Source organism: Natrix helvetica (genome assembly GCF_964273705.1).
Source record: "Natrix helvetica genome assembly, chromosome: 2".
In the NCBI taxonomy this organism is placed as follows: Eukaryota; Metazoa; Chordata; class Lepidosauria; order Squamata; family Natricidae; genus Natrix; species Natrix helvetica.
The window spans coordinates 293,553,028-293,578,918 of record NC_138552.1 but is presented as its reverse complement, the minus strand read 5'-3'; the positions used below and the strand labels follow the sequence as shown (position 1 = coordinate 293,578,918).

At 46.2% G+C, this 25,891-nt stretch overlaps 1 protein-coding gene across 1 annotated transcript in view; it reads left to right on the top strand.

Moving 5' to 3' along the window:
• Positions 1-25,891, top strand: part of PPM1E (protein phosphatase, Mg2+/Mn2+ dependent 1E) — a 123,326-nt gene that overhangs the window by 49,477 nt on the left and 47,958 nt on the right. The gene's annotated exons all lie outside the window — the stretch shown is intronic.

Here is a 25,891-nt window from a genome sequence, read left to right as displayed (position 1 = left end):
TGTTCTATTCTATACTATTCTATTCTAATTCATATTCTATTCCATTCCATTCCATTCTATTTCCTATTCTATTTCCTATTCTATTCTTATTCTAGTCTATTCTTATTTCTATTCTATTCTAATTGCTGTTCTATTCTACTCTACTCCTGTTCTATTCTATACTATTCTATTCTAATTCATATTCTATTCCATTCCATTCCATTCTGTTTGCTATTCTATTCTTATCCTAGTCTATTCTTATTTCTATTCTATTCTATTCCATTCCATTCTATTTCCTATTCTATTCTTATTCTATTCTATTCTTATTCCTATTCTATTCTAATTGCTGTTCTATTCTACTCTACTCCTGTTCTATTCTATACTATTCTATTCTAATTCATATTCTATTCTATTCCATTCCATTCTATTTCCTATTCTATTTCCTATTCTATTCTTATTCTAGTCTATTCTTTTTTCTATTCTATTCTAATTGCTGTTCTATTCTACTCTACTCCTGTTCTATTCTATACTATTCTATTCTAATTCATATTCTATTCTATTCCATTCCATTCCATTCTGTTTGCTATTCTATTCTTATCCTAGTCTATTCTTATTTCTATTCTATTCTAATTGCTGTTCTATTCTACTCTACTCCTGTTCTATTCTATTCTATCCTATTCTATTCTATTTGCTATTCTGTTCTATTGTTTTATAAGACCTCACAGCCCTCCTCGTCCTTGTCCTCTTCCTTCTCCTCCTTTCCCCAAACCCTCTTTCCTTCTGGCACTGATGATGTTGCTTAGATGGATAATGAAATGTTTGCAAGAAAACAATCCAGCTCAGAGGCCACCAAATACCCCACAGTCGTTGTCCTTCTCCTCCTGCTCCTCCTGCTCCTGCTCCTCCTGCTCCTCCTCCTCCTCCTTTCAAACCCCTCTCCCTCCTAGCACTGATGATGCAATCCAGTTGGGTTGTGAAATGTCTGCAAGAAAACCACCAAGATCAGGGAGCCCCAAGGACCCAACAGTGTTCCTCTTCCTCCTCCTCCTCCTCCTCTTCCTCCTCCTCCTCCTCCTCCTCCTCCTCCTCCTTTCAAACCCCTCTCCCTCCTAGCACTGATGATACAATCCAGTTGGGTTGTGAAACGTCTGCAAGAAAACCACCAAGATCAGGGAGCACCAAGGACCCCACAGTGTTCCTCCTCCTCCTCCTCCTCCTCCTCCTCCTCCTCCTCCTCCTCCTCCTCCTCCTCCTCCTCCTCCTCCTCCTCCTCCTCCTCCTCCTCCTCCTTTCAACCCCCTCTCCCTCCTAGCACTGATGATGCAATCCAGTTGGGTCGTGAAACGTCTGCAAGAAAACCACCAAGCTCGAAGGGCCACCAAGATCCCCACGTAGATACCAGTTCGGCCTGGATACTCAAATAGATTCTTGAAGAAATCACAGAGAGATTGAGAGGTGGGCTCCTTTCGTGATCAGAATTCAGCAGGCAGCTCCGTCAAGGGTAAACCTTGCTAGACTGTACTTCTCTCTCTCTCTCTTTTAATCAAGTAATCTTTGCAGCAGATTGTGGGAACGCCGTAGGCGTTCCCTCAACATCTGCTGCAAGACAAACCCTGAGTAGCAAGGTCCTTCCTCAATCCCCGATTCGTCTTGTTGACAAGGGAATCTGCCATCCTTCACTTCGTTATAACGAGGTAGGGAAAAATTAGCAGAGTCGTAGGCGCCGGGAGGTCAAAAAGGCTTTTAAAGCTTTCCATTTGAGGAAAATCTGAAGCCGAATTTCGGCTCGATGGGCACACGTTGGGCTTGTTCGAAGGCAGGTTTAATTAATAAATAAAAAAATAAAAAAATAAGGATAATAATAATAATATTAATGAAAGGCGGGCGAACACCTTGGAGATTGCAAAGCAGAAGCGAAAGAACGAAAGAAGATAAATCAGGTGGAAAGAGCTGCAAATAGAAGTAGAACGAATACAGGTAATGTTTGACAGTAACAACTTCTGAAGGCAACTTCTGTTCCACTGGTGGATGGTTCTCACTGTCAGAATATTTCTCCTTATTTCCAGGTTGCTTCTCTCCTTGATTAGTTTCCACCCATTGCTTCTTGTTCTACCCTCAGGTGCCTTGGAGAATTGTTTGACTCCCTCTTCTTTGTGGCAACCCCTGAGATATTGGAAGACTGCTATCATGTCTCCCCTAGTCCTTCTTTCTATTAAGCTAAACATACCCAGTTCCTGCAACCGTTCTTCATATGTTTTAGCCTCCAGTCCCCTAATCCTCTTTCTTGCTCTTCTCTGCACTCTTTCTAGAGTCTCAACAGCTTTTTTTATGGTGTGGTGAACAAAACTGGATGCAGCATGGATGATCAAAGGCCTCTCTCCACGGAGACGGTCCCTGGTGCCCCAAAAAGTTTGGGGGGGGGGCGCTGTGAAACTAATCAAGGAGAGATCCAACCTAAAACTAAAGAGAAATTTCCTGACAGAACAATTAATCAGTGGAACAGATTGCCTCCAGAAGTTACGGGTTCTCCATCACTGGAGTTTGTTAAGAAAAGATTGGATTAACCATTTGTCTGAAATGGTTTAGCATTTCTTGCTTGAGCAGGGGGTTGGACTAGAAGACCTCCAAGGTCCCTTCCATTATTCTGTTGTTCTCCTGCTTGAGCAGAGGGTTGGACTAGAAGACCTCCAAAGTCCCTTCCATTATTCTGTTGTTCTCCTGCTTGAGCAGAGGGTTGGACTAGAAGACCTCCAAAGTCCCTTCCATTATTCTGTTATTCTCCTGCTTGAGCAGAGGGTTGGACTAGAAGACCTCCAAAGTCCCTTCCATTATTCTGTTATTCTCCTGCTTGAGCAGAGGGTTGGACTAGAAGACCTCCATGGTCCCTTCCATTATTCTGTTATTCTCCTGCTTGAGCAGAGGGTTGGACTAGAAGACCTCCAAAGTCCCTTCCATTATTCTGTTGTTCTCCTGCTTGAGCAGAGGGTTGGACTAGAAGTCCTCCAAGGTCCCTTCCATTATTCTGTTATTCTCCTGCTTGAGCAGAGGGTTGGACTAGAAGACCTCCAAAGTCCCTTCCATTATTCTGTTATTCTCCTGCTTGAGCAGAGGGTTGGACTAGAAGACCTCCAAGGTCCCTTCCATTATTCTGTTATTCTCCTGCTTGAGCAGAGAGTTGGACTAGAAGACCTCCAAAGTCCCTTCCATTATTCTGTTATTCTCCTGCTTGAGCAGAGGGTTGGACTAGAAGACCTCCAAGGTCCCTTCCATTATTCTGTTATTCTCCTGCTTGAGCAGAGGGTTGGACTAGAAGACCTCCAAAGTCCCTTCCATTATTCTGTTGTTCTCCTGCTTGAGCAGAGGGTTGGACTAGAAGACCTCCAAGGTCCCTTCCATTATTCTGTTATTCTCCTGCTTGAGCAGGGGGTTGGACTAGAAGACCTCCAAAGTCCCTTCCATTATTCTGTTATTCTCCTGCTGGACTAGAAGACCTCCAAAGTCCCTTCCATTATTCTGTTGTTCTCCTGCTTGAGCAGAGAGTTGGACTAGAAGACCTCCAAAGTCCCTTCCATTATTCTGTTATTCTCCTGCTTGAGCAGAGGGTTGGACTAGAAGACCTCCAAAGTCCCTTCCATTATTCTGTTATTCTCCTGCTTGAGCAGAGGGTTGGACTAGAAGACCTCCAAAGTCCCTTCCATTATTCTGTTATTCTCCTGCTTGAGCAGAGGGTTGGACTAGAAGACCTCCAAGGTCCCTTCCATTATTCTGTTATTCTCCTGCTTGAGCAGAGGGTTGGACTAGAAGACCTCCAAAGTCCCTTCCATTATTCTGTTATTCTCCTGCTTGAGCAGAGGGTTGGACTAGAAGTCCTCCAAAGTCCCTTCCATTATTCTGTTATTCTCCTGCTTGAGCAGAGGGTTGGACTAGAAGACCTCCAAAGTCCCTTCCATTATTCTGTTATTCTCCTGCTTGAGCAGGGGGTTGGACTAGAAGACCTCCAAAGTCCCTTCCATTATTCTGTTATTCTCCTGCTTGAGCAGAGGGTTGGACTAGAAGACCTCCAAAGTCCCTTCCATTATTCTGTTATTCTCCTGCTTGAGCAGAGGGTTGGACTAGAAGACCTCCAAGGTCCCTTCCATTATTCTGTTATTCTCCTGCTTGAGCAGAGGGTTGGACTAGAAGACCTCCAAAGTCCCTTCCATTATTCTGTTGTTCTCCTGCTTGAGCAGAGGGTTGGACTAGAAGTCCTCCAAGGTCCCTTCCATTATTCTGTTATTCTCCTGCTTGAGCAGAGGGTTGGACTAGAAGACCTCCAAAGTCCCTTCCATTATTCTGTTATTCTCCTGCTTGAGCAGAGGGTTGGACTAGAAGACCTCCAAAGTCCCTTCCATTATTCTGTTATTCTCCTGCTTGAGCAGAGGGTTGGACTAGAAGACCTCCAAGGTCCCTTCCATTATTCTGTTATTCTCCTGCTTGAGCAGAGGGTTGGACTAGAAGACCTCCAAGGTCCCTTCCATTATTCTGTTGTTCTCCTGCTTGAGCAGAGGGTTGGACTAGAAGTCCTCCAAGGTCCCTTCCATTATTCTGTTATTCTCCTGCTTGAGCAGAGGGTTGGACTAGAAGACCTCCAAAGTCCCTTCCATTATTCTGTTATTCTCCTGCTTGAGCAGAGGGTTGGACTAGAAGACCTCCAAAGTCCCTTCCATTATTCTGTTATTCTCCTGCTTGAGCAGAGGGTTGGACTAGAAGACCTCCAAAGTCCCTTCCATTATTCTGTTATTCTCCTGCTTGAGCAGGGGGTTGGACTAGAAGACCTCCAAGGTCCCTTCCAACTCTGCTATTCTATCCTTTCCTATTCCTTTCTGTTCCCTTCTAATTGCTATTCTATTCCATTCCTATTCCTATTCCTGTTTCATTCCCTTCCATTCCATTCCCCTTCTCCTTCCCATTCCATTCCACTTAATGAGCCTTGCAGCTTCCGTCATAAGATCAAAATTTGGGGGCCCCGGCAAGCAGAGAAGTTGTTCAAGAGTTGAAGAACAAGAGTTGCAGCATCCTGGGTTCAGGTGACTTTCCCAGCCAGCTTCCAAGAAGCCTAATCCACAGGGGAAGCCTGATTTGCTTAATGACCACATGGCTCACTTAACAACTGCTGTGGTTTTCATGTAAAAAAAAAAAGGTCATAAAATCAGGTGTGACTCACTTCACAACTATGGAAATTCTGGTCCCAGTTGTGATTGTAAATAAGAATAGAATAGAATAATGGAGTTGGAAGGGACCTGGGAGGTCTTCTAGTCCAATCCCCTGCTCAGGCAGGAAACCCTGTACCATTTCAGTCTAATGTCTTCTTAAAAACCTCCAGTGTTAGAGCATTCACAACTTCTGGAGTCAGGTTGTTCCACTGGTTAATTGTTCTAACTGTCAGGAAATTTCTCCTTAGTTCTAGGTTGCTTCTCTCCTTGCTTAGTTTCCATCCGTTGCTTCTTGTCCTGCCTTGTTAAGGATTATCTGTAGATGGTTTGTTAAAAGATCACTGTGTCTCCAGCGGCGAGTTATTTATTTATTATTTAATAATAAAGATACCCCTCCTTATTTATTTATTTATTTTATTAAATTTATAGACCGCCCCCTCTCCCCGAAGGGACTTGGGGCGGTGTACAGACACCACATTAAAACCTAATATAAAATAGATACACTTAAAAACCAATTAAACTGTAAGGCTGTACAAGGTAATAAAAGTTAAAAATTAGCTTAAAACAACCCCAAAAATTTAAAAGTACAGAATTGAGGGACTAGATCGGGATTAGGCCAGGCCCGCTAAACTAAACAGAGCATCTTACGGAAGGAGCGGAGATCAGTGGTTGCTCTGATGTCACGGGGGAAGTCATTCCAGAGGGTCGGGCCCATCACAGAGAAGGCTCTACTCCTGGGCGTCGCCCGCTGGCACTGCCTCGTGAACGGCACCCGGAGGAGCCCCTCCCTGTGAGAGCGGATCGGTCGAAGGGATGTATGGGGCAGGATACGATCCCGCAAGTACCTTGGTCCTGTGCCATGGAGCGCTTTAAAGATGATAACCAGTACCTTGAAACGCACCCGAAAAGCCACAGGTAGCCAGTGTAGCCCGCGCAGGAGAGCTGTTACGTGGGAGTACCTAGAGACTCCCGCAACAACCCGCGCGGCCGCATTCTGAACTAGCTGAAGCCTTCGAGTGCATCTCAGGGGGAGCCCCATGTAGAGAGCATTACAGTAGTCCAGCTGAGACGTCACAAGTGCATGGGTGACTGTGTGGAGGGCGTCCCGGTCCAATAGGGGGGGCAATTGGCGCACCAGGCGAACCTGGTGAAACGCCCCCCTAGCCACGGCCGTCACATGGTTGTCCATTGACAGCCGGGCATCTAGGAGGACGCCCAAATTGCGAACCCGATCCATGGGGGCTAGCTGTTCGCCCCCAATGGCCAGTGATGGACATAGCTGGTTGAACCGGGGTGCCGGTAGCCACAGCCACTCCGTCTTGGACGGGTTGAGCCTGAGTCTGTTACCTCCCATCCAGATCCGCACGGCTTCTAGGCACCGGGACATCACTTCGACGGCATCGTTGGGGTGGTTCGGGGTAGAAATGTACAGCTGGGTGTCGTCAGCGTACAGATGGTAGTCTACCCCAAATCCACGGATGATCTCGCCCAGCGGCTTCATATATATGTTGAACAGGAGAGGTGAGAGGACCGACCCCTGAGGCACCCCGCAAGTGAGCGGCCTCAGGGTCGACCTCTGCCCCCCTGCCAACACACATTGCGCTCGGCCAGAGAGGTAGGAGGAGAACCACCGCAAAACGGTGCCCCTCACCCCCAACCCCTCCAGACGATGCAATAGGATACCATGGTCGATGGTATCGAAAGCCGCCGAGAGGTCTAATAGGACCAGGATGGAGGAACAGCCCCCATTTCTGGCCCTCCAGAGATCATCCACCAACGCGACCAAAGCCGTCTCCGTGCTATGGCCGGGCCGGAAACCGGACTGGCACGGGTCTAGATAATCCATTTCTTCCAGGTGGCGTGGGAACTGTTGTGCCACCACACTCTCTACAACCTTCGCCAAAAAGCAAAGGTTGGAGATGGGATGATAATTAGACAATATAGCCGGGTCCAGGGAAGGCTTCTTGAGTAGGGGCCTCACCACCGCCTCTTTTAAGACGGCCGGCAAGAACCCCTCTCTAAGAGAAGCATTGACTAGTTCCTGGAGCCAGCCTCGTGTAACCTCCCAGGATGCCAGTATAAGCCAGGAGGGACACGGGTCCAGTAAACATGTGGTGGCTCGCAGTTGCCCACACAACCTGTCCATATCATCGGAAGTAACAGAGTCAAAACTCCTCCCAGCCTAGTCCCTCAAGACCCACCTCTGACATCCTTGCCACCCGGTAAACTAGTCACCATCTTTAAAGCGCTCCGTGGCATAGGGCCTAGTTATCTGCGGGATCGTGTCCTGCCCCATACATCCCTGCGGCCCATTCGCTCACACAGAGAGGGCCTTCTCCGGGTGCCGTCCTCTAGAGTCTGTCAGAGGGCGGTGCCCAGGAGTAGGTCCTTCTCTGTGGCGGGTCCCACCCTTTGGAACGACCTCCCCCCAGACATCAGGACAACAACCGATCTCCGCTCCTTCCGCAGTAAACTGAAGACCCACCTGTTTCAGCTAGCCGGCCTGGCATAATCTCGACAACTGTTCCACCCCTTGGTTAATTTTAATTGTCAACGTTAGCTTTTAAACTTTTATTCTTATTGGGGTTTTAACTTCCCTGATTATTGTATTTATTTATTTTTACCTCCTCCTTTGTAGTCCGTAGACCGTTGCTTGTGTACGTCGCCCCGAGTCCCTGTGGGGAGAGGGGGCGACTAATAAGTCTGATAAAATAAATAAATAAATAAATAAATAAATAAATAAATAAATAAACTACATGTAGTAACCATGTGGTTCAAGGCGTTTTAGTAACTGTAATTCAGTGGTTAGCGACGCATTTTAATGCGTTGAGTAGACTTTTACTTCATTTTATTTTATTTGAAGGAAGGACGGTTGCTCAGCTTCAAGCAAAGACCTCGGCCCCAAAATGATGAACCATCCCAGCATTAAACAATAAAGCCCACCCCCCACCCCACCCCTTTCAGGCTTATTAGGTTGAATATGTGCTTTGAAGTTCCTTCTTTTAATTCAGGATATCATTATGGGATTGTTGTTGATTTTTTAAAAAAGACAACTTGAAAAAAGGCCTCAAATGAGCAGCACTCGTTCTGCTAATTTTGCAGCGTGCGCTCAAATTTTCTTTCAAGTTCCATGTTTTTATTGGGTTATGTGCGATAAAATGAGATACAAAAATACGAAAATAAATAACGGGGAAACGGTGGAGGGGGAAGAAAAGTGAGGGAGGGGAAGAGAAAATGAAAAAGAAGTATTGACTTCTGACTCTCTACGTTGCAGTAAAATAAGGCATTAACGTTAAATTACAGATTTTGTTTTTTTTTAATAGATAGATAGATAGATGATAGATAGATAGATAGATAGATAGATAGATAGATAGATAGATAGATGATAGATAGATAGATAGATAGATAGATGATAGATAGATAGATAGATAGATAGAGATAGATAGATACAGATATAGATAGATGATAGATAGATAGATAGATAGATAGATAGATGATTGATAGATAGATAGATAGATAGATATAGATATAGATATAGATATATAGATATATAGATATATAGATATATAGATATATAGATATATAGATATATAGATATATAGATATATAGATATATAGATATATAGATATATAGATATATAGATATAGATATATAGATATATAGATATATATGGCTGTGTGTGTTTGTGTGTGTTTTTCAGCCTAAGTCTGGAAAGCCTCGAGCAATTTTATCCAAACTTGATACGCAAATGACTTACTCACAGTAAAAAATACTGTGGGAGTAAGACACCCCTAACACCCCTGGTGTGTGTGTGTGTGTGTGTGTTTTGTTAAGATACAGCCTGTTGTGCCTTCAAATGGCTTTCACATCTACCATTTTGGCCAACCTAGCAGTTCAAAAGCATGTAAAAATGCAAGTAGAAAAATTGGGCTCACCTTTGGTGGGAAGGTAACAGCTTCCATGCGCCTTTGGCATTTAGTCATGCCAGCCACATGACCCCGGATGCGTCTTCGGACAGCGCTGGCTCTTTGGCTTTGAAACAGAGATGAGCACCGCCCCCTAGAGTCGGGAACCACTAGTACATATGTGCGAGGGGAACCTTTACCCTTTACCCATTACATTCAGCTGACTTACATATTTCTAATAATAATTTGTATTAACTTGCAGTCTGTCATTATTCAATTATTCCATGTTTTCTCTCGTTATTTTTCTTATTTTATTATGTAGAAGTGTATATATTAATATTCCACCTTTCTCTTATTTCTATCTCTTATTCTAGCTTTTAATTATGTCGCCCTTTATTTTTCCTGTCCTACCTAACTTCTAGTCATGTCCCCTACCTAAGAAAAGGAAGGAAAGAGAGAGAAAAAGAAAAGCAAATCAGAACAACAAAAAAGAGAAATCATCTATCCTTCATCTCTTGCCCGCTTCAATACTTGAATTGCTATGCTTTTTTTTTTATTTGCTTCCCACATTCTTCTCTTGAATCTTTGTCTCTGTCTGCATTTACTTTTTTGGCTGTTCAATCTATTTTCACGTATTATTTATTCCCCCAACTATTTTTGGTAATTGCCTCTAGCAATTAATTTCTTTGCTATCTTGACAGGTATCTTGACAAAGTCGATTTTAATGTCTGCCAAGGTTCGTATGAACCACTGTCTAACAATTTTGGAAGCCCCGAAATCTATTTTCTCCCTGTTTGAAGACTTAGATGTGGAAGGTGGATGGATATTCAGCATATAATGCTTTCTTTTCTTTGTCTTTGGTATTAAAAACAACAACAACAAATGACACAGCCAGTAGAGGCTCAGCCCTCTGATAAATATATATTTCAGGGTCTCCTGAATTAAGCTGACGTCTCCGTTGGTGTAATTGCCTCTGAGTCATGGCTGGGCTGGTTGAAAAATAGCAAAGTTGGGTGCAGCCATCAGACAGAGCAGAGCTCGCTGTCCGAAAAATGATTTTGGGAGAGGGGGCGGCCTAGAAGTGCTAATTAAATTAAAAATTAGCCAGATATAGTTGGCAGGAAGTCATAAGCACTGAAAACCAGGAGAGTTATTCCTGGAGAGAGAGATTGGCAATAGAAGAGAATACTTAAAATAGAATAGAATAACAGAGTTGGAAGGGACCTTGGAGATTTTCTAATCTAAGCAGGAAACTCTGCACCACTTCAGACAAATGGTTATCCAATCTCTTCTTAAAACCTTCCAGCGTTTGAAGAATTTACAACCTCTGGAGGCAAGTCGTTCCACTGATGAATTGTTCTAACCATCAAGAAATTTCTCCTGAGTTCTAGGTTGCTTCTCTCCTTGATTAGTTTCCACCCATTGCTTCTTGTCCTGCCTTCAGTTGCTTTGGAGAATAGTTTGACTCCCTCTTCTTTGGAACAGCCCCTGAGATATTGGAAGACTGCTATCCTGTCTCCCCTAGTCCTTCTTTCTATTAAACTAGACATACCCAGTTCCTGCAACCGTTCTTCATATGTTTTAGCCTCCAGTCCCCTAATCATCTTTGTTGCTCTTCTCTGCACTCTTTCTAGAGTCTCCACATCTTTTTTACATCGTGGTGACCAAAACAGGATGCAAATATTCCAAGTGTGGCCTTACCAAGGCATTATAAAGTGGTATTAACTCTTCACGTGATCTTGATTCTATCCATCTGTTGATGCAGCCTAGAATTGTGTTGGCTTTTTTGGCAGCTGCTGCACACAGCTGGCTCTTATTTAAATGGTTGTCCACTAGGACTCCAAGATCCCTCTCACAGTTACTATTATTGAGCCAGGTACCACATATTCTGTACCTGTGCATTCCATTTTTCTTGCCTAAATGTAGAACCTGACTCTTTTCACCATTGAATTTCATTTTATTAAATAGTGTCCAATGTTCAAGTTTGTCAAGATCCTTCTGTATCTTAAGCCTATCTTCTGGAGTGTTGGCTATTCCTGCCAGCTTGGTGTCATCTGCAAATTTGATGAGTTCCCCATTTATTCCCTCATCCAAATCATTGATGAAGATGTTGAAGAGTACTGGGCCTAAAACAGAGCCTTGGGGTACTCCACTGCATACTTCCCTCCATGTAGATGCAGTTCCATTGAGGACTACACGTTGAGTGCGGTTGGTCAGCCAGTTACGAATCCATCTGGTGGTGATGCTGTCTAACCCACATTCTTCTACTTTATCTAGTAGTAGGTTATGGTCTACCTTATCAAATGCCTTACTGAAGTCTGAGTAAATTATATCGACACATTCCTCTGGTCCACTAATTTTGTCACTTTGTGGCTGAAACATTTGTGACTTAAGGTTGACCTTTGTGCATCTTGGTGCTCTTTTACCTTGGTGGGTTTGTTGTGGATGTTTCATGACCAACTAGGTGACATCATCACTGTTAGAAGGGAGTGGGGTTGGAGGAGGAGGAGGACTGTTAGGTGCTCACAACCCCCCCCCCATTGTCGCACTGATGATGTTATCTAGCTGGGTCATGAAATGTCTGCAAGAAAACAACCGAAGCTCAGACAACACCAGGGAACCTTCCAGATTTTTCCATCAACCAATTGGGCATTATCCTGCCTCCATCTTCATTTTTCAACCTTCCAAAATTGAAATCTGATTTCAAAGATTTCAATCTTTCAGCCATAACCCCCCCAAAGTGTAATAAAAGAGGAGGCACAATTGGAAACGGTCAAATCCTGCCCGTCTCACATCTTCCAAATGGAACTGGGCAAATTACGACGATACAAAGCCTGCCTTTGGCACTTTGCAGAAGTCAATTTTGAAATGAGTAAAAAGATCTTTGAGAAAAACCTATTCCATTCCACTCCCCCCATTACGTAATCCGAGACTCGGTGAGGAGTGAACAGATTGAATATCAGAAAGCACAAAAAACCAGCTTTGTTTGAAAGGGTGAAAGTTTAATCATCACAGATGGACCTGCTTTGTAACCAAATGAAAGGCGCCTATTTTCATTTCCTCTGAACTTCAGAGCGTTTTTTTTTCCTCCTTTCTGGGTGTGTCTCCTCCACCGTTTTGAATCATTTTTTTTTCCAATCTTGTTTTCATCTGAAGCAGCAGCTATTAAATCGTAGTAATTCAGTGCAGGCCATCCCGTTATCCATTTAATTGCGTTGATTACATCCAGCCCGGGTCGACTCTTAGCAACCACATTGGATAGATGTTCTCCAGAAGGATCAGCTCCCCATCTTCTACATAATACAACTGAGATATTATTCATCGTATCTATCAGTTACATTTAGCGTTTTTATTTATTTTATATTGTGTTTTTTATATCTTTATAAGCTGCCTTGAGTCGCCCAGTGCGAGTAGGCGGCAGTATAAATTTTCTAAGTAAATAAATATGTCCAAAGTAAGATGATTTGAGTGCGTTTATTGCGATGCTCATCTTTTGATCAGCAACATTGAACCCTTACGCTGAGTCTGACCTTTCCTGCAACTAATGGATTAGATTTGCTGCAATGAATGGACCACGTGTGGATGTGTGGCTCGTCTGAAGGGCCACAAAAAAAAGGACCATAGAATATGAGAACCTCTGGAGTCCTTAATGCCCTTTGAGCTTGGTGGTTTTCTTGCAGATGTTTTGTTACCCAACTAGAGAACATCATCAGTGCTAGAAGGGAGTGGGGATTGCAGAGAGGAGGAGGAGGAGCCTATGGGGTCCTTGGTGCTCTCTGAGCTTGGTTGTTTTCTTGCAGACGTTTCATTACCCAACTAAGGAACATCATCAGTGCTAGAAAGGAGTGGGGTTTGGGAAGTGGAAGAGAAGGAAAGGGGGGAGGAATAGGGGGAGGAGAAGGAAGAGGAGGAAGAAGAAGAGGAAGACTGTGGGGTCATTGATGCTCTCTGGGTTCGGTTGTTTTCTTGCAGACATTTCATTACCCAACTAAGGAACATCATCAGTGCTAGAAGGGAGTGGGGTTTGTACGGTTGCAGGAACTGGGTATGTTTAGCTTAAGAGAAAGAAGGAGTAGGGGAGACAGGATAGCATTGTTCCAACATCTCAAGGGTTGCCACAAAGAAGAGGGAGTCAAACTATTCTCCAAGGCACCTGAGGGTAGAACAAGAAGCAATGGGTGGAAACTAACGAAGGAGAGAAGCAACTTAGAACTGAGGAGAAACTTCCTGACAGTTAGAACAATTAATCAGTGGAACAGCTTGCCTCCAGAAGTTGTGAATGCCCCAACACTGGAAGTCTTTAAGAAGATGTTGGATAGCCATTTCTATACCGTCTGGAACGGTATAGGGTTTCCTGCCTAGGCAGGGGGTTGGACTAGAAGACCTCCAAGGTCCCTTCCAACTCTGCTATTGTATTGTATTGTATTGTATTGTATTGTATTGTATTGTATTGTATTGTATTGTATTGTACCCTGTTTATATACTAGTGGCTTGCTCTATCAATGTCGGAAGGACTGTTCCTTGATTAGGTTGTTGTTTACTGTTTTGTTCGATTGTTAGATCTTGGTGTTAATCTCTGTTATACGAGTCTTAGTTGCTGGCCAGGAAGTGTTTTTGGTCGTCTCTTTTGAATGTGGTGTAGATGTTGCTTATTTATTTATATTATTTATTTCTTGGATTTCTAAACCGCCCCCTCTCCCAAAAAGGGACTCGGGGCGGTGTACAGTCAGATAAAATGCAGATAAAATACATGAATAACAATATAAATAGTATAAAAACAATTAAATACTAAACATTTAGATGGAGGAGAAGAGACTGTACAAGAAATAAATATGCTATGGAAACCCTAAAAAACATCCCCAATTAAAATACCCAAACCCAGTTAAAATATATCCCCGGGAGACAAAACTAAGAGAGTGCCAGGCCAGCTGATTGAAACAGGTGAGTTTTTAATTTTTGACGGAAGGAGCGGAGGTCGGTGGTGGTTCTGATGTCGGGGGGGAGGTCATTCCAGAGGGTTGGGCCCATCACAGAGAAGGACCTACTCCTAGGTGTCGCCCGCTGGCATTGCCTAGCGGACGGCACCAGGAGGAGTCCCTCCCTGTGTGAGCGGATTGGTCGTAGGGACGTGTGTGGTAGGATGCGATCCTGCAGATAACTAGGTCCTATGCCATGGAGCGCTTTAAAGATGGTAATCAATACCTTGAAACGCACCCGAAAGGCCACAGGTAGCCAGTGCAGCTCGCGCAGGAGGGGTGTTACGTGGGAGTATCGTGTACTCCCCATGATGACCCGCGCAGCTGCGTTCTGAACTAGCTGCAGTCTCCGGATGCGTCCCAAGGGAAGCCCCATGTAGAGGGCATTGCAGTAGTCCAGGCGAGACATCACCAGCGCATGAGTGACCGTGTGCAGGGCACTCCGGTCCAGTAGGGGGCGCAATTGGCGCACCAGGCGGACCTGGTGGAACGCTCCCCCTTGCCACGGCTGCCACATGGTCCTCCATTGACAGCCGGGCATCAAGGAGGACGCCCAAATTGCGCGCCCGTTCCACAGGGGACAGTTGTTCGCCCCCTATGGCCAGCGAAGGTGTCAGCTGGCTGAACCGAGGTGCCGGTAGCCACAGCCACTCAGTCTTGGAGGGGTTGAGTTTGAGTCTGTTGTCCCCCATCCAGACCCCGACGGCTTCCAAACACCGGGACATCACTTCGACAGCCTCGTTGGGGTGGTTTGGGGTTGAAATGTACAGCTGAGTATCATCAGCGTACAGGTGGTACTCAACCCCAAAACCACGGATGATCTCACCCAGCGGCTTCACATATGCGTTGAACAGGAGAGGCGAGAGGACCGACCCCTGTGGCACCCCACAAGTGAGTGGCCTCAGGGTCGACCTCTGCCCCCCTGTCAACACACATTGCTTCCGGTCGGAGAGGTAGGAGCCGAACCACCGCAAAACGGTGCCTCCGACTCCCATCCCCTCCAACCGGCGCAATAGGATACCATGGTCAATGGTATCAAAAGCCGCCGAGAGGTCTAATAGGACCAGGATAGAGGAGCAACCCCTATCTCTGGCCCTCCAGAGATCATCGACCAACGCGACCAAGGCTGTCTCTGTGCTGTGCCCGGGTCGGAAGCCGGACTGGCGTGGGTCTAGATAATCGGATTCGTCCAGGTGTCGTGGAAACTGCTGCGCCACCACATTCTCAACAACCTTCGCCAAAAAGGGGAGGTTGGAGACTGGACGGTAATTAGCTAGCTCCATTGGGTCGAGCGAAGGCCTCTTTAGCAAGGGTCTCACCACCGCCTCTTTCAAGGCGGTTGGTAAGTATCCCTCACCCAATGAGGCGTTCACCACGCCCAGAAGCCAGCCTCGTGTCACCTCCCAGGCTGCCAGTACCAGCCAGGAGGGACACGGGTCCATTGAACATGTAGTGGGCCGCAGCCGTCCACGCAACCTGTCCAAATCCTCGGGGGCAACAGAGTCAAACTCCTCCCAGAATGGTCTCTCAAGACGGCTCGTCTGGTCCACTGACGGAGGTCCATCCGCTCCGGATCTGAGCAATTTTGTCCTGCAGATATTCCCCAAACTCCTCTGCTCTTCCCTGTAAGGGTGCCCCCCGCGTCCCCTGCGATAAAAGGGAGCGGGTCACCCGAAACAGGGCGGCAGGGCGGTTATCCGCGGACGCAATAAGGGTGGCACAATGCCTACGCTTGGCCGCTCTTATTGCCACAAGGTAAGTCCGCAAATAGGCTCTTACCTGTGTTCGGTCAGATTCGGAGCGTGAGGACCTCCACCTGCTCTCTAGACGTCTCCTGTGGCGCTTCATCACCCTTAGCTCCTCAGTAAACCAAGGAGCCCGGGTGGGTCGATGCCGCAGGAGAGGTCGCAAAGGCGCAACCCGGTCCAAGGCCCCAGTCGTCGCCCTATTCCAGGCAGTCACTAGGTCCTCGGAGCGGGAGCGGGACAGGGCTACAGGTATTGGCCCAAGCTCCGTCTGGAATCTATCCGATTCCATCAGGTGCCTGGGGCGGTACCAGCTTGTAGAGTCTGGTTCCGCCTCCTCGCGGTGGGGGATAGCACCAGGGAAGTCCAGCCGGAGGGATGAGTGATCTGACCATGACAGGGGCGTGATGACTAAGTCCCCTATTCCCAGATCACTCGTCCACTGTTCAGATACAAAAATGAGGTCCAGTGTGTGGCCCCCTTCGTGAGTGGGGCCCTGAACTAATTGGGTCAGGTCCATGGCCGTCATGGAAGCCATGAACTCCCGAGCCACCTCAGAAGCCGCTCCTGTCGACGGCAAGTTGAAGTCCCCCATGACCAAGAGTCTGGGGGTCTCAATTGCCGTCACTGAGATTAGCTCGAGGAGCTCGGGCAGGGCTGCTGATGCATAGCGAGGAGCCAAGTATACAATCAGCAAGCCCCACTGCCTCCCTGGGCCCCAGTTCACACCAAGGGACTCACACCCGGGTATCTGAGGGACAGTGAACTCCCTCGGCTCTAAACATTCCCGAATAACCACCGCCACCCCACCACCCTTACCCAGGGCCCGGGGCTGATGGAATGCCCGGAAACCTGGTGGGCACATTTCCACGAGGGGTAAACCACCCTCATGGCCCAACCAGGTCTCCGTTATCCCTGCAAGGTCTAGCTCCCCCTCTGAGATCAACTCATTGATGAGGGGGGCCTTGTTGGTAACAGACCTTGCATTGCAAAGCATCAGCCGCAGGCCCTGGCTCTGTAGTTCCTGTCCACCTAGCCTGCAGGGGTTGGTACAAGCGACTGGGCGTAACCAACAGCCACGGTCTCCCAACCGACCTTGGGATCTTATCCTGTCCTCGCATCCCCCCCTCCCCACGACCGTTGTAATAGAACAACCCTCTGTTCGAGTGACCTTTGTTTTCCCCCCCTCCACCTCACCCCCGTCCTTCCTGGACTCACCTGTTTGCCTGGCACTGGCTCTCCTCCCGGTCTGATTGGCCCTCCCCCCCACCCTGGAACCCCCTAAAAAAGATAAAAAACATTTTACTAAAAATCCCCTTAACTTCCGGCTCCTACACCTCTCGGGGTCCACGAACCCGTCCTCGAGGCGGGCCCTTGAAAGAGCCAAGGGCCAAACCTGCGAGAGAGGGGCCTCCCGCAGGCGGAGCAAGTCTAACCTCGAATAAGTTATTATCAAAATTCCAGTGGGGGTTAAGGTGCTGTGGATGGTAAAAATAAGTCAGTATGGGGGGGGGGGGTAAGAGGCATTGTCCCCATAAGTCAGTATGGGGGGGGGATAAGATGTCAATGGGTCTGTTGATGGCCGATTCGCCCGAACGCCATGCTTCCAGGAATTCTCTGGTGTTTTTGGTCTTGGTTTGGTCTAGGATGCTCACAGTTTCCCAGTTGAAACTATGGTTCAGCCTGTCCATATGTTACGCAGTTTTCATCGTGTCTTTTGACTACTCGTTGCTGTCCGTAGATACGCTCTGCTAGTTTTCTGCCTGTTTGACCTATATTTGATAAGTCAAATAAATAAATAAAATATATGTTGCAGCTGTTATGAAGAATGCTGTAGGTGACTCTGGTGGTTTTCTTCTGAGGCTTACGGTGAGCCTCTGTCCCATTCTTGTTTCTGCCTTTGGAGAGATCTGCAGGGCTGACCCTTAACCTCTCCCTGTCAGGCCTGCAGCCATATTCCTTTTGGGTCTTTGGCCTCCCACACTTTCTATTATTCTGCTATGCCTTTTCTATTGTGGGAAAATGGGTGGGGGGATTGTACGGAGTTAAATGATAGATAGCCATAACAACATTCTTTCTAGAAAGCCAAGGTCATCCTTTGTCTCTGCACCTGGCCAGAACTGGATGGCAGTGGGAGATTGGACCATGGGATGGACTTATAGGTGTGGAGGCAGGATCTTAAACTTTCAACTGGGTGGGAAAACCGGGAAGCTTTCAGATTTGGGTTTTCCCAGATGTGCCAACATGGATCTCTTCATCAATTGGAACTTTGAGGAATCCTTTGCCTCGAACTCTGATTTAATTTTGGATGCTATTTGGAACCCTGACATTCCCACCATTTCAAACCCTGATCCTTTCTCAGCTATGTTGACCATATTTGAAACACGGCATCCAGTTTTGGTCACCACAATGTAAAAAAGATGTTGAGATTCTAGAAAGAGTGCAGAGAAGAGCAACAAAGCTGATTAGGGGATTGAAGGCTAAACCAAAGTTGCAAGAATTGGATTATGTCTAGTTCAGGGGTGTCAAACTCAATTTCACATCACGACCGGGGTTGACCTCAGGGGGTGAGGAGGGGCAACTGGGTGGCTGTGGCCAGCTTGATGTCACTCCCCAAACTGCTGGTGTGTTTCCTGTTTGCATTGGGTAGACCGCAGAGGTGGGTACCTACTGGTTTGCACCGGGTCGGTGGAATCCGTAGTGGAAATGGTGACTGGGTCCCTGAGCCAGTAGGGACGGCATGCTCACCATGTCCCTGAACCGGTTCCCCGGTTGTCGCGACATCTTTTTTTGACCTTTTAAAATGTTCTGTGCATATATAGACCTTGGAGCAAAATTGTGCGCGCACCAAACCGGCAATAATGCTGACAGAAATCCACCCCTGGTAGACTGGGCTGAAGTAACATGGGTCAATACAATACAATACAATACAATAGCAGAGTTGGAAGGGACCTTGGAGATCTTCTAGTCCAACCCCCTGCCTAGGCAGGAAACCCTATACCGTTTCAGACAAATAGCTGTCCAACATCTTCTTAAAGACTTCCAGTGTTGGGGCATTCACAACTTCTGGAGGCAACTTCTGTTCCACTGATTAATTGTTCTAACTGCCAGGAAGTTTCTCCTTAGTTCTAAGTTGCTTCTCTCCTTGATTAGTTTCCACCCATTGCTTCTTGTTCTACCCCCGGGTGCCTTGGAAAATAGTTTGACTCCCTCTTTTGTGTGGCAACCCCTGAGATATTGGAAGACTGCTATCGTGTCTTCCCTAGTCCTTCTTTTCATTAAACTAGACATACCCAGTTCCTGCAACCGTTCTTCATATGTTTTATCCTCCAGTCCCCTAATCATCTTTGTTGCTCTTCTCTGCACTCTTTCTAGAGTCTCCACATTTTTCTACATTGTGGTGACCAAAACTGAATGCCGTATTCCAAGTGTGGCCTTCCCAGGGATTTATAAAGGGGTATTAACCCTTCATGTGATCTTGATTCTCTCCCTCTGTTGATGCAGCCTAGAACTGTGTTGGCTTTTTTGGCAGCTGCTGCCCACGGCTGGCTCCTATTTAAATGGTTGTCCACTAGAACTCCAAGATCCCTTTCACAGTTACTACTATTGAGCAAGGTACCACCTATACTGTACCTGTGCATTATAGGGTCAGCCCCTGTGGGCCGGATCCAATCACATTGCAGGCTGGGTCTGGCCCGCAGGCCTTGAGTTTGACACCCCTAGTCTTGTTTAATGAAAAGAAGGCCTGATCGCAGTCTTCCAATATCTGAGGGTCTGCCCCAAAGAAGAGATTTATTCTGTTATGATCAGTCACAGAATTGTCCTAACTTGGGAATGTTGTCAATTCCAGGCAGAACGTTCCCGGATTCTGCCTCTGAAGCACATGGATGTCCTCCATGGCTCTGTTTTCTCTTCCTCCCCCCCCCCTCCTTTGTGATGTTGTGCGTCTTGTCTGCATCACAAAGAGAGCCCATTTTGAAGCAATTTGCTTCTTATTCATGCCACCGTGGCTTTACTTTCTATTTGTTCTTCGTGAAGAATGGGACCCTTTTTTTGTCCCCCAAATGAATATGCTTTGGTTTGAAATGTCGCCTCAGATAAGAGGCTGGAAAATATTGTCTCTTTCCAATTAATTTCGCCATTTCTCTTTTCTTGTACTGACAAAGCCTGAAAATTCATAATGCCTTTTTTTTTTTTTTTGGTTAGCCAAGCTGAGGCTGAGCTAACTCCTTTTCTACCTTCTTCCTTTTATTAGCTTTTTATTGAGTTTGGACGTCATGATATTAAAAGCAAATAAAGACACGGGGGGTTGCGTATCTGCTTTAGTAAAAGTTAGGCAGACGCGGAGCTAAATACCATATTTTTCAGACTATAAGATGCACCGGAGTATAAGACGCACCAAGATTTTGAAGAGGTACATTTTTTAAAACATTTTTTTTCCCTCCCCAGCTCCCAGGGGCCCCCAAACCCTCTACACGCCTCACAAAAACGGGCCCACTTTTTGCAAAAAAACCCAGGGCATGCATAGGCTTTGGGAGGCTTGTAGAGTGTTCCTGGGAACTGGGGCAAAAAAATAGCCCATTTTTTGCTCGTATTTGCCCTCTGCAGCCCCCAGGAGCAATTTGCAGGCCTCCCAAACCGTCTGCGCATCCATTTTTGCGAAAAACGGGATGCGTGGGGCGGGGTTTTGGGTGGGCAAAAATGCTGTATAAGACGCACCCAGATTTTCACCCTCTTGCTTGGGGGGAGGGGAAGGTGGTTCTTATACTTTGAAAAATACGGTAAGTTAGCTGCGGGTGTGGGGGGGGGGATGGACAGGAATTTGGTTATTTAAAAAAAAGGTGCTGGAGTTCTGGGCAAGACTTTGTAGAAATGGGTTGAGCTCTGAAGAAGGCACCCCGAGAGGATGGTTGCCACTGACTGGCCATTGTGAAATCTCTGGGATCCTTGAGCCGGCTGGTTTTTCCTGCAGACGTCTCATGACCCAACTGGGTAACAACATCAGTGCTAGAGTGGAATGGGGTTTGTGGACTGGAGGGAGGAAGAGGAGGAGGAGGAGGAGGAAGAGGACTGTGGAACCCTTGGTGCTCTCTGAGCTCGGTTGTTTTCTGGCAGACATTTCATTACCAAACTAGGTAACATAATCAGGCCTAGAAGGGAGTGGGGTTTGTGGAGAAGAGGAGGAAGAGGAGGACTGTGGGGTCCTGGTGCTCTCTGAGGTTGGTGATTTCCTTGCAGATGTTTCATTACCCAACTAGGTAACATCATCACTGCTAGAAAAGAGGTATTGCGCTATTTCTATACAAGTGGCTTGACTGCCAAAAATTGGGGTGTGAGAGCTTGGTGGTTCCTTGATTGGGCTGTTGTAGTTATCTGGCCAGCTAGTCATATATAGTAAGTTAGTTAGTTAGTTAGTTAGTTAGTTAGTTAGTTAGTTAGTTAGTTAGCTAGACAGACAGACAGACAGACAGACAGACAGACAGACAGACAGACAGACAGACATGGACGGACGGACGGATGGATGGATGGATTTGGGGTCCTTTGGTGCTGTCTGAGCTTGGTGGCTTTCTTGCAGACATTTCATGACCCAACTAGGTAACGTCATCAATGCTAGAAGGGAGTGGGGTTTGCTCTCTGATTATATGCAAGTTGCTAGCCTTATCAGTGTTGGTGAGGTATTGTTGGTATCATTTTCTTCTTGGTGATTGTTTGATTAGGCGGTTGTTTACTGCTCAATTGTCAGAATTGGTAGATGCTTGATTGGGGTACTGTTTGCGGCTTGATTGTTGGTCTAATATTGGTCTACCAACGAAGCAACAATGTTCCTTCAATTCCACAATGGCAATAGAATGGAATGGAATGGAACAGAACGGAAAAGAATGTAGGAACAGAACAGAATAGAACAGAATGTAGGAATGGAATGGAATATAGGAATGGAACAGAATGGAACAGAATAGAATGTAGGAATAGAATGGAACAGAACAGAAAAGAATGTAGGAACAGAACGGAATGGAATGGAACAGAACAGATTGAAAAAGAATGTAGGAATGGAACAGAACAGAATAGAATATAGGAATGGAACAAAACAGAACAGAATAGAATGTAGGAATGGAACAGAACAGAACAAAATAGAATATAGGAATGGAACAAAACAGAACAGAATAGAATATAGGAATGGAACAAAACAGAACAAAATAGAATATAGGAATGGAACAAAACAGAACAGAATAGAATGTAGGAATAGAATGGAACAGAATGAAAAAGAATGTAGGAACAGAACAGAGCAGAATGGAATGGAACAGAACAGATTGAAAAAGAATGTCGGAATAGAACAGAACAGAATAGAATATAGGAATAGAATGTAGGAACAGAATGGATGGAACAGAATAGAATAACAGGGCTGGCAGGGACCTTGAAGATCTTCTAGTCCAGCCCCTGTCAGGCCTGCAGCCCCCTGCTCAAGCAAGAGACCCTAAGGTTCTGCTTTGAATGCTGTGGAGTGATATCTAGGGGGGGGAGTTTCCTGTGTGTGTGTGTGTGTGTGTGTGTGCGTGTAGAGGGAATTTTTAAAGTGTGTAAACCAGGCATGGCTGGCTGGGGAAATCTGGGAGTTGAACTCCACAAGCCTTAAAAGCCCCCAAGTTTGCACACCCCTGGTGTAAACAGAACTGTGCAAAGCAGGTCTCACCACGAACAAGCGTAGCAAGCGAGGTCGTAAATGGGGCAGAACCCCGCATTAACAGCCCGTCTGGCTTAGCGATGGAATTTCGGGGCTCGAGTGTGGTCGCACGTCGAGGACTAGCTGTGTTTTGCGTTGTACGCTGCTAAAAATACAGATCGAGAAGGCGGAGTGTAGAGAAAAGAAGGACTAGTGGGGACAGGATAGCCGTCTTCCAATAACTCAGGGGCTGCCAGAAAGAGGAGGGGGTCAACTTATTCCTCAAAGCCCCTGAAGGCAGGACAAGAAGCAATGGATGGAAACTAATCAAGGAGAGAAGCAACCTGGAACTAAGGAGAAACTTCCTAACAGTGAGGACAATTAACCAGTGGAACAGCTTGCCACCAGAAGTTGTGAGGGCTCCATCAGTGGAGCTTTTTAACAAGAGACTGGATGGTCATTTGTCTGAAATAATATAGGTTTTCCTGCTTGAGCAGGGGGCTGGACTAGAAGACCTCCAAGGTCCCTTTCAGCTCTATTCTGATTGATTGATTGATTGATTGATTGATTGATTGATTAGAAATGGTGGCTTCCTTTTTCCAGGTCAGGAACTTGCTCGAAATAACAGAATAGCAGTTGGATTGTTCCCAATTCAAACCTTTTGATTTTTTGCATCGTGCAAGGATAAAATCCATGAGGTTAAATTTATAATTTAGAAAAGAAGGAGGTGGAGGAAGTATGTGTTTTATTTAAATAAGTTTGTAAACAATAAAATGTGCATTCAAGGGTATCGGACAGGACAGACATGTTGAAAATCCAGATCAAGAAACAAGATTCCAGCATAATATTTCTGTTGGGGCAAAAAATGGGATTCTGAGCCCAGAGACTGCTGTTGGTTCCTATAACAACAACCCTGTGAGGTGGCTTGGGCTGAGAGAGAATGACTGGCTCAAAGTTACCCAGCTGGCTTTCCTGCCTAAGGCGGGACTAGAACTCACCATCTCCTAATGATTGGCCAAAGTCACCCAGCTGGCATTCATGGTTATGGTGGGACTAGAACTCACCATCTCGTGGTGATTGGCCCAAAGACACCTATCCAGATTTCATGGCTGTTGTGGGACTAGAACTCAAAGTCTCCTGTTGGTTGGCCCAGAGTCACCAAGCTGGCTTTCATGGCTATAATGGGACTAGAACTCACCATCTCCTAGTGATTGGCCCAGAGTCATCCAGCTGGCTTTCCTACCTAAGGTAGAACTAGAACTCACAGTCTCCTAGTGATCGGCTCAAAGTCAGCTAACCAGATCTCATGGCTATATTGGGACTAGAACTCGCCATCTCCTAGTGATTGTCATCCACTCATCCAGCTGGCTTTCCTACCTAAGGTAGAACTAGAACTCACCATCCTCTGTTAATTGGCCCCAAGTCACCTAGCCAGATCTCATGGCTATGTTGGGACTAGAACTCACCATCTCCTAGTGATTGTCATCCAGAGTCACCCAGCTGGCTTTCCTACCTAAGGTAGAACTAGAACTCACCATCCCCAGTTGGTTGGCCCAAAGTCAGCTAGCCAGATCTCATGGCTATGTTGGGACTAGAACTCACCATCTCCTAGTGATTGGCCCAAAGTCACCCAGCCGCCTTTCTTCTTAAGGCAGGTCTAGAACTCATACCTGTGATTCACCCAAAGTCAACTTACCTGGCTTTCTTGCATAAGGCGAAACTATAAGGTGGTGGAGAACTCACCACCTCCCTGTTTCTAGTCCAGCACACTGTCACCAAACCATTTACCCCAAACCAGCTCCGAAGGTTAGTCTTATCGGCAATCTTTTCTTAAATTGACTGTTAATTTCCTGCTCCTTAGCAGTCCTTATTTAGACCAGTGATTCTAAATAAAGGCATGTAAATAGCGCTCGGTTTTGACTTTCCTTCAAATTTAATTACTTTCCCTTCAGTTGCTTCTCCTCCTTTGATCTCTTTGTCTGGGAGATGGCAAGATGTTCCTTTTGCTTAACTGATACAGCTATTAAGAAAGAAATTAAAATCACATCGGCTTTTCATACGACAGAGACTCAAGAAGAAAAATGGGGGGGGGAGAGAGAGAGAAGAGAGGTTACCATATTTTTTGGTGTATAAGACACACCGGAGTATAAGACGCACCAAGATTTTGAAGAGGCAAATTTTTTAAAAAAGGTTTTGCGCTCTGCAGACCTCCTGAAAATGGCCTGTTTTTCGCAACAATGACCCTGTTTTTTTTAAAGGGGCATGAATAGCCTTTAGGAGGCTTATAGAGTGCTTCTGAGGAGTGGGGGGGGGCAAAATTGAGCAAAAATGGCCCATTTTCCGCTCATTTCTGCCCTCCCCAGCCGCCAGGAGCACTCTGGAAGCCTCCTAAAGGCTATGCACAGCCATTTGGGTGAAGGGGGAGGAGTTTCGGGAGGCCAAAAATGCGGCATTCAGTGTATAAGACGCACCCAGATTTTCAGCCTCTTTTTCGAGGGAAAAAGGTGCGTCTTATACTCTGAAAAATACGGTAATAAGATGCTTTATTAAATTCTGGAATGGCTCTTCACCATCCCACCACCCCATGGCGTAGATATTTGAAGACGGAGGATTTCGGATTGTCCCACTGGTGCTTTTTTTCAGGAGGCAACTGGACCTTCCTTGGCTTTTTTCTTTTCTTTTCAAGACATTTCGCTTTCTTCAGCTCTGACAGGATGGTGAAGAATGATTTATGCTCCTTGCAGACAACTGGTCATTTGCACCCTTTTTAGAGGGTCGTTGAGGCCGCTTGGAGCTTTACCTGTGTCCTCAGGGTCACCTGAGTGGTGCAGAATGGTTCCTGTATTCTGCAATTTTTTTCCCTCTGTTTGTTTGTTTGTTTATTTGGATTTATATGCCGCCCTTCTCCCAAAGGACTCAGGGCGGCGTACAACATTAAAAAAACACACATCCCAAAAGTTTTTAAAAAATTAAATACATATTCAGAAAACAACCAAATTTAAAAGACAATACATTTAAAATAAGTTAAAATTAACAGGCCAGGCCGGCTTGCTGGAAAAGCCAACTTTTTAGGGCGCGTCAGAAGGACCGGAGGTCAGGGATTAGGCGAAGCTCCGGGGGCAGCTCATTCCAGAGGGAAGGCGCTCCCACAGAGAAGGCTCTCCCCCTGGGGGTCACCAGCTGACACTGTCTGGCTGACGGCACCCTGAGGAGGCCAACTCTGTGGGATCGTACTGGACGGTGGGAGGCTACTGGTGGCAGTAGGTGGTCTCGCAGGTACCCTGGGCCTAAGCCGTGGAGCGCTTTAAAGGTCATAATTAACACCTTGAATCGCACTCGGAAAACACCCGGCAACCAGTGCAGGCCGCCTAAAAGGGGTGTAACGTGGGAACACCTAGGTACCCCCATGACAACCCGCGCAGCCGCATTCTGGAC